This window comes from Eucalyptus grandis, chromosome 5 (genome assembly GCF_016545825.1).
Source record: "Eucalyptus grandis isolate ANBG69807.140 chromosome 5, ASM1654582v1, whole genome shotgun sequence".
NCBI classification, from domain to species: domain Eukaryota; kingdom Viridiplantae; phylum Streptophyta; class Magnoliopsida; order Myrtales; family Myrtaceae; genus Eucalyptus; species Eucalyptus grandis.
The window spans coordinates 29,783,179-29,792,789 of record NC_052616.1 but is presented as its reverse complement, the minus strand read 5'-3'; the positions used below and the strand labels follow the sequence as shown (position 1 = coordinate 29,792,789).

Below are 9,611 nucleotides of genomic sequence, written 5' to 3'. Positions count from 1 at the left end.
TCCCAGAATTCAGACAAGGAGCCCCAAATATAAAGTGGATCGAGGGGTTATATTGTCTAGAGAAATTGACACTTGTCATTGGAGACGTCAAATTACCTCGAATTAGTTTGGCTACTCTTTCTTGTCTTCGTATTATTGTAATTTTTAGTTCTGCTCACGGATATCACATATGCCTTTATCGATTTGTTCATGGCCATATTTCAGGACGTACATGCTCATCAGGGATTATTTGAGAACTAGATCGGCTTCATTGGATTAAAGTAAGCAAGTCATTTCTTCTTGCATCTGCAACACATATATTGATACTCATGGAAATAGTCGTCGATGATATCAATCAAGGATTTGCACTTACTTTAGTCGGAATCCAAAGACCTAAAAGAAAACAGGCTACTATGCTGGATTCTTAGCGATGTAAAAGAAATTTTCTAAGGTTCTACAAATATACAGCGGAAGGACAATGATTACAAATACCAAAAGGAAGTCATAAAGCTAAAATCCATTAACAAAACCTATTTCCTATGTATATAAACTCTTAGAAGTGTGTACATCCAAAACTACCACTTCTTGAAAGAGTCGTGGAGTGTCGCCGTTTGATATGAACAAACCATTCTAATTCTGGAGGAAATGTCAATCAAAGGATAAATTTCGCAAGATACAATGTGAATTACCAACTTCTTCAACATCTTCATCATTTCTTATGGCTTTAAAGCACAACAAATTACTGAAATGGCTTGTTTCCTCAATGTTGCATTGTCGATGAACTAGACCGTTCGCATCTTCCTCAATTTTTCTTATGGTAATCAAGTTTCACTTCAAGATCTTTGACCTTCAAGACACAATCTATATGAATTTAGTTGCATCATCTAAAACAATGACACGTGAATGAACACGAGTATGTGGCAGAAGTCAGAAAAGTCGACGCGTAACTAGGTAATGACAGTCTCTTAACCATGTAATGGTCTCAAGATGGGGATATGACAACCAGAACGACCCATGACAGATTAAGCATCCATATAAAAGCCCAACAACACGGAAAATATAACAAATTTGAATACCGCCACTTCCAAGGGCTACACATGTGAAGTATTCATCAAATAGATCCATACTGCCTTTCATCCTTCGAGTACGTCTGATTAGTCCTGCATATACTATCAAAATGACTACTGGCATATGTTCAAACTACAGGGAGAAGTTCGCAGGGACCAGCTGGGGAAAGAAATACCAGTAATTTACTGCATAGAAGCTGAAATTCTGGATGGCACAAATCTCAAAATACAAATTGGTGGAGAGGCAGCAAACATTTCTCTTGATCGGAGATGATGGGTTGATACAAGACTTGACATTTTCCCCAAGTGGAAAGAACATACTTTTGTTGTTAAGAATTGTCTTAAAGCAATCTCTTGATCCAACCTGGCTATGAGATCTTCCATGTCTGTTTTTGCTGTAGATAAACTCTCTTGCGCAGTTGTAAGAACTCTGTTCAACTTATGCCCCTCTTCCGACGGAAGAGGGACAGCTAAGACCCTTCGAAAACTGTAACCTTGCGGCGGCAGAATGTTGCGCGCCAGGAAATTTGGGATTGTACGTAGTGTTGTTTGCAATGGGGCTCCTTTGCCACTCACCATGCTGTTTACACCTCTGTTGCATACTTCAAGTGAGGAAAATCTTTCGATGTTGTCCAAAATGGACTTTCCATTGAAGAGTCCGTACTCCAAACCTGCTTCTGGATAGGCCAGCTCACATTCACATTTGTCGATGCCAAGATCAGCAGGATCACTATGCCCAAGTCTTGCATATCCAAGTTCAGATATGTCGTAGGATGGATCATTGCCCTGCTCTGACAATATTGATGGACTTGCAACACTATTAAAAACATCAGCTACAGGTTGTGGTGTTAGCAGTGGAACTGCACCAGTGGCAATCAAATTTGCATCTGAGCTCTGCTGATGTACCCCATGAAAATCTGCAAAATAAAAGGAAAAAATATACTAGTACCATTACCCTCATGTCTGTCATGCAACAATCTCGGTTCAAGTGAAGATAATAATGAAGTAATGAGGATTTATCAGACAAGCCCCTACATTACCTCCCAGCAGCTTCAAGCTTGAGAAAGTTTGCTACCTAGCAGATCGTGATATATCGGTATCAGGTAGGAGCTTATCCATCCAAACCTCCAGAGAGCACCTTCTTCGCAGTGAACCAAATATTCAAGCACATTACTATTACCATTCCGGGAATGAATTTACTATGTAAAAAGGTAGCACCAAACAGAGAAATTTATTTTACAGTAGATCTTGGGATGATAAATAAGTAAGCCCTTAATGCAAAAATTGTCAAGTTTGAGCATATTGCTATATCAGATGCAAAAAACCAAAAGAAAATTATGAAAGATCAATGGAAAACACACTTCTAATGAAACAAGAAAGAAATAATGCAGAAATGAAATCCACCTAAAACACAAGTATCTACTTGATTGTTAAATCTGCATAGCAAAAGGAACAAAGCTTGTAGAAAAAAAATGACTGCTAGGGCACTATAAATATGCGAGAGAGAGCGAGAGAGAGAGAGAGAGAGAAGAAACATGGCATTTTCTTTGGAGGAGTTGAAGGCAGCATTTTCACGGGAAATCCCTTTCTAAGCAGCAAAAACATGGAGAAAAATATCCAGTTTCCAGAATAATTTACTTGAATGATTAACCATCTCCCTGTTGAAGAGGATTTAAGTGCTTATGAGCACAATTCCAGAAATTACATACATTGGTTGAGTAGACAATTGTCCAAGCATTGATACACTTCCCAATCATGAAACAGAACAGTCACCTCCTATGAAACTTCAAAAAATCACCACATCTTCATAATATTCCTCGTGTTCTGGCGATCCCTTCCGGCGATTGTATGCCAACTTGAACCCTGTAAAACTGCTCTACATGGATGTTAAAAGAGCAAGTGACTTTTTTGATGCCTATACTTCAATAAAGCTGGCGAGTCGCTGTAACAAGATATTGACATGAGGATATTCATCGTTCCAGGATACATAGATATATCTAGTCATTAAGATACAAATCCTGTCAATATGTACAACAGAGAAAGCCTAAAGAAAAGGAAATGATTGAAATTTGTATTTACTTATCCCGATACATTTACCTTCTTCGAAACTTATCCTAAAGCTTTCGTGAGTTAAGTCCCTTTACGAGAGAGACATCTTTGATGATCAGATTGCCCAGCTTTATGTTGCCTCTACCAATAATTATGTCTTTACCTTTTCCTCCAAAGGTGACAATACACTATCGTTTTGAACAAGGCTTGAATTTGGTAGCATCATCGGTAATGTGTCGCAAGCAACTGCTATCGAAATACCACTTATTTGGAGATCCTCCTGCTAGTTCTGAAAATAATTCCAAACTCTTAAGTATTCCGAAAATTCAATTTTAGGTCAATTTCATGAGAAAAATTATTTTCTGACATTCCAGGAAAATATGTGGTAATTTACTAACTCGTAAGTATTTTTGAGCTATTTGATATGTGTCGAGCCCACAAAACCTAAGACCGAACCTTGGAGGGCATTTTCATAATTTTACCGAAACAGGCTTTTTCCCCCAAGACAATCTAGTTGTTATATTAAGTTAATATTTTCTGATAATGAGCCTTAAATTGTGTTTGGGACCGGGTAGGTTCAATGGTTGACTCCGTATAGTTTGATTTTGTGAGTTATTGAGGTAAGCGACTCCTACCACTTCTATATTTGGTAAAAGCTGCATGGAATTTCTTTTTAGGGAACGAAACTTATATGTGGCGTGCTATTTGTGGAAAATTGGAACAGGCGTTCAATATTTTTGGCATCAAGTGAATGTTGTTCGGAGAAGTATTCAAGCTGAAATTATCATCCATGTTAATGATATCTATATGCACGCATATTGGATTTTGATTTAGTTTTAGTTTTTGTGCTCATCATCAACTGATGCAACGAGATATGGTGTCTATGTTCACAAACCGGTTCTATTTTGATATTTAATCATGGCGACTTGATTTTCAGGGCTTAATCATAATCTATGAGCTTTTTTGGTTTTAATCATATCCAATAGGGTTTTCGGGCTATGTCATCCGACGATGACCATAGGATTTTTGACATGAGGGACTGAGAATGATTATATTTATATGTTACGCTATATGTCATGCAATTATGGAAACAAATGTATGGAATATACACATTATTTGAGAATGCATGTTGAAGTTACTGTCATGATGCACATAGCGAGACATACATACATACATACATAATGTTGCATTGTCCATTGCTTGCTCTTATAGAATGTGGTGACTATCACTCTTATTAAGCCATGATTTTGCTCAATCCCCTTTATGTAATTTCTAGTTTCGACAATGGAGGAAAGCAACAAGTTTACAAAGATGCTTGTTACACATTCGAAATTATGCACATAAAATTGATCAATTCCTACTTTTTAAAGATAAGGAAAAAAAAAACAATTCATTTGCTCAACAACATTTTTTATTTGCTCCAACCAAAACATATAGCAAGAGTGACCTCGACTCATGCGAAAACTTGATCGAACTCCATGACGACCATTGAAAAAAAAAAGGTTATCCACCTTCTCCTTTTCCTTTTTAATGGTTTTTTAAGTCAGTGATTATAAATCTCTAGCTTGGCAAGATTCTAGTATTATGTGCTAAAAGATACGGATTTCTTTCCCATGCCGGTAACTTTGTGGTAAAGTTTGTGGCGACCTACCCCTCGGTACGAAGGCAAACATAAGTTTAAGGATATTGCCTAAAGGACTAATTTACGACCAATGATTTAGACGCGAGCTCTCTCAAATCCATACCTCGCGTAACATTGAATGCTCAAATTGATGGTATGAAAATTTTCTAAAAATGAGTTGCCACTAACCTACTAGGTCAGCTAGAAATGTGGATTGATTTTAAGTTTATTCAGTAACATATGAGGTGATCATGCGGGTGCGCAATCATTAAAATAATAATTAATAATTAAAGAAATGTTAAATAAATTGCAAGGCAAAGCAAGTATCTAATGCTAAGAAAAGTACCATTTTTAACTAAACTAACAATCAACATGTTGAGAGTCTACAATTCAATTATAGTCGAAATAAAGATGTGCGAACAACCACTTGGCATTCATTACTAAGAATATTCAAACTCTATTGTAAAACACTAAGAGCTCGTTCCATTTTGAGCAAAATCTTTTCATCAAGGATACATTTTAAGAGAAAACTTCTAAAAATATAATTTTTAAATAAAATCAGTTTTGGAATTTTAAATTTTTTATTTCTTTTAAAAAAATTAATCAGAAAATAGGGCCCGGTCAGAACACGCGTTGAACTTGGACTCTCGGGCCTGGGCCAAGGATATAGATAGGGCTCTCCGGTCAAGTCCACTCGCGGGCTAAACCCAACTCGCTAGAGTACAAACCCAGCCCAAACAAAACTAAGTCCACACTTGTGTAACCTAAGTAAAGCCCAGCTTACCAAACTAGAACTTAAGCCCAACACTTGGTTGCCCCATAACTAGAACTCAGCCTATTTTCAACGCCCAGGACCACTTTTTCTTAAAACAATAACCAGCCCATTCTTGATGAGCATGACGCACTAAAAATCAAGAACAATCTTGCGCTGAACAAAACCAAATTGCAATGTCTTTAAGACAAGTTGGAATTTGAGACTAAGACCCTGTTTGGTTCAACTTTCAAAAGGAGCTTTGGGACTCTAAAGTCCCTTGGTCAAATGCAAATGTATTTGGTTCGATTTTTTGGGCGACTTTGGCGAGATGCAATTATATCTCCAAAAGACTCTAAGGGCCCTTAGTCCAAAGGAAGTCTAGAACTCCTTCGCGAACTTGCATTTTCAGAATGCAAGTTCGGGTTACTATTCATTTTCGGAGAAACCACCACATGGAGAGGTCGATCGGAGGCCAACGACTGCTGGCCAAGGGTCGCATGTGCCGGCGACGCGCCAGCGACCGCCGCCGAGGGTCACCCAACCCCGGCGACTGTTGCCGGACCTCAGGTGACGCCTGGGTCACCAAGGTCGCGACCCCGCCGACCGTCTAAGGGTTAGATCTGGCCATCCGACTGCCAGGTCCGGCGGTCCGATGGCTGGACTTAAAAATAAATACAAATGTTTATTTTGTTTTTTAAATTTAATAAAAGTCTTTTACAAATGTAAATTTTACCGAACGATATTTTGGCCAAAGTTGTTTCTCAATGCAAATTTTATGAAACGATACCTACATTTTGGAAAATCCCCCTTCACCCAAAGGTATTTGCATTGCAAATACATTCCCCAAAAAACCGAACCAAACGGGCCCTAACTTGAACAGATTTGGTTCGGACATTTCTTCAAACATATGGTGAGCGGCGACTTGGGGAGCAAATATTGACTTGTTCAGAGGCTCGAGGGCACACCCAAACTCAAAAGTAATCAACGAGCAACGTGCAGATTCCACAAAAACCAACTCATTCAGATCTGGCACGAGTCAGAACTAAAGAAATGGAGTCGACTCTCACCTCGCTCGAGACAGGACAGAACAAGGAGGGCAAAGAGGTTCGCGGGATTAGCGTTCAACCGTGGGGGTTCCTACCCGGCTTGGCGATGACGACTAGAAGGCGAGCCCGAAGCAAATCGAGCTATGTTCAGCCGCCTCGATGTCGCCGAGGCGGGGGGAAGGAGGAAAATATAAGGGTTGGGCCGAAGGAGGGGAAAATCGGCGGGCCGGCCGAGGCGAAGAGAATGAAGGGAAAGACAAAAGAGGCCCGGCCCGGTTCGTTTTCCATTCTTTTTTAATAATAATAATTAAAATTGATAATGATTTTTTTGAAAATTTTAATAATTAATACTATTAATCCAAATGCTCCTAACGTCTATATGTGATGCATTTTAATGAAAATCATTTACTTTACTTTTTACTTTTTACTTTAAAAAAAAAAAGATCAATCCCTAATTTTCTATGCAATTAAGTCTGAAATAAAAATGGTAAAATTTATGTGTCAATAAATTTTAGCTGGTCTTTTTTGCCGATCGTGCTTCCCTACCATTTAATTATCAAAAAGAAGAAGAAAAAACCAATAGAATGCATTATGATTGCTTGAACTTTGCTAGCAAAGGTGATTATGCTTGCGTTGGAATGAAGTAATAAAAATTTTGTTTAGGTTTCTTACTATTGTCTCCGATGGTTTTTACAGACTCTCTGATGAGCTTTAACAATTTTAGCCCCAGCGAATGTGCGCGAAACATACACAAATCAACTTGCATAAAGCTGCGTAGAAAATAAAATTGAAAAGCCTCCAAAACATATTATATATATATATACAAGAAAATCCCATAAGCCTCTCAAGAAAAAAAAATTAAATTTACCCTTATGAGATTGTATTCAATTAGGATACCAATTACGTCTATCGGCCACGATATCGATGGGCCGAAATAGCAAGCGGGAGCCCACTGCCGCTATTAAACTAGCGGTGCGCATCAAAGTACCTACAATTCTATTTTTCCAAATTTCGTACATACAATTCTATTTTTCCAAATTTCCTCATAGTGACTGGATATATAAACGTGTCGATGAGTATGGTTTTGGAACCATATGGCCGTTGAGGGTCAACGGCGTGCGGGATAATTCGAGATTGAAATCGAATTGGAGCTGCCGCGAGGGCATGACACAAGGAATTCGATGCGGATGGATTGATTCCAATTTTTGGATTTCCAAACGAGCCCGACGTGGAATTCGTTACTTGAATATTCAGCAACGAAGAAATGCATTCTATTCGGGATGATTGTACAAGAATTTCCCGTCGCGCTTGTCGTGGCAGTCCGGAGCTCTAGGGTGGTGTCTAAGGTATCCTCCCCCACGCTAATGAGAAGGTCCCCGAGTTCGTGGGACAGCAACTTGGGGGATTCATCCTGATTTAAAGAATCTGCCAACTCAGTAGCAATTATGGCATTAGTTTCTGATTTTGGACAACTACATGTTCATGTGTAATACCAAAAACGTCTTCCGAGTAGCCTTGCGAATCATTTAGATGAACTTCTCAATTCAAACTTGCCCGCGAAAGTGTATAGCCCTGCTCGTCCGCCCAAGGAAAGGCGGCAAGAACCATCATAGAAGCAGCTGCATTGGCATGTTTGAGGTCGAGGGTCACTTAGGTGAAGTGGGAAGTCGGTTGCGATGGAGATCGACTTCAATTGAATCTAGAAGAAGGATTTATTTTGAAGTAACTGTAAAACTCTAGACCGGACAAAATTCCTAAAAGTTCTAAACTTATTATAATTGTGTTAATTTAGTCCTAAATCTTTATCTTTTTAACTAATTGAGTTTTAAACCTTTTACATTTTTGTCAATTTAGTCTATCTGATTAATTTTAGCAAGAAAATTGTTGACATACATATCGATTATCCTAAGTGGTGCGGTCGATACTAATGTTGACAAATTTTTAATTTTTTTAATTTTTTTTCTCCCTTCTTTTGCTTCAAGCTGTGGCCAAAGACGGTTGCTGGAGCTTGCCGGCCACTAGGCGAGGCCATGGCCGCCTTCCGCAGCCACGCACCTTCATTAACTACTTGAAGCTCTCTACCGGTCCAACAGCGAAGCTTCACCATTGATTGCAAACGTGATGTACTTGACTTTGAACCAAACGAGAGAGAGAGAGAGAGGTTTATGGGTAGGCCTTGAGGGTTTTGTTTCTAGGTTGCGTTGTGAAGCTCAAAGAAAAAGATTGAGTGGGAGGCATGGCTGTCGTTGAAGGCGACAATGGCCTTACTAGCCGTGGGTGAGGCATGGCAAGGCTACCCTCCCCCAATCGCTAGCGAGCTCCGACAACCCTCACCAGCCATAAGGGAAACAAAAGAGGGAAACAAAAGAAGGGAGGAAAAAAAGAAGAAAAAAAGTTAATAAAATATTTGAAAAAAATTTGTCCACACCAACGCCACGTAGGATGACTAACATTCATGTTAGCGATTTCCAGCCAAAATCAACCGGATAAACTGAATTGACATAAATGTAAAAGGCTTATAATTTTATTGGTGAAAAAAAAAAGATTTAGGACTAAATTAACATAATTACAATAAGTTTAGGATCCAAAAAATTGGTACGCACCTAAGCGGCTGGGAAAAAATTCAATATGGAAAAGGAATTCTTATGTTGATTCACATTTTCATTTTCATTTTTTTTCAAATTTTGACTTTGTCATATAAAATGCATCATCCAACTCGAAAACTTTACAAAATGCACTTATACATGTAGATTCGCGTAAAATTTTACAATATTCCCTTGAAGTTTCAATTATTTTCAAATTTGGATGAGGAAAATGAAAATAAAAAAAAATTGCTCTTGACCTTTTTATTCCAAAGCATATGCAAATTTCAATTGCTCAAATTTCACGCGGCAGTATTATTTGAAGACAATTTTATCAAGAACTTTGATAGAGGTATAGTTAGGATTGCTATATTTTGTCTTCGAATCAATATAATAATAATGTAACAGATCTTATAATCAAACAACGCTATTAACACTTTAACACCCTTTCTCATTTTTATGTGTAAGATATGAAATTTGGCTTCGATACAATCAAAAAGATCAATCAACCAT

The 9,611-nt window shown here is 38.3% G+C and overlaps 1 long non-coding RNA gene across 1 annotated transcript; it reads left to right on the top strand.

The window, feature by feature from the left end:
* Positions 1–125: 125 nt before the first annotated feature.
* LOC120293206 lies at positions 126–1,633 on the top strand. The gene is made up of 2 exons (XR_005550941.1): positions 126–260; positions 1,186–1,633. It is a non-coding gene; the product is annotated as an uncharacterized LOC120293206 (long non-coding RNA).
* The last annotated feature ends 7,978 nt before the right edge of the window (positions 1,634–9,611 follow it).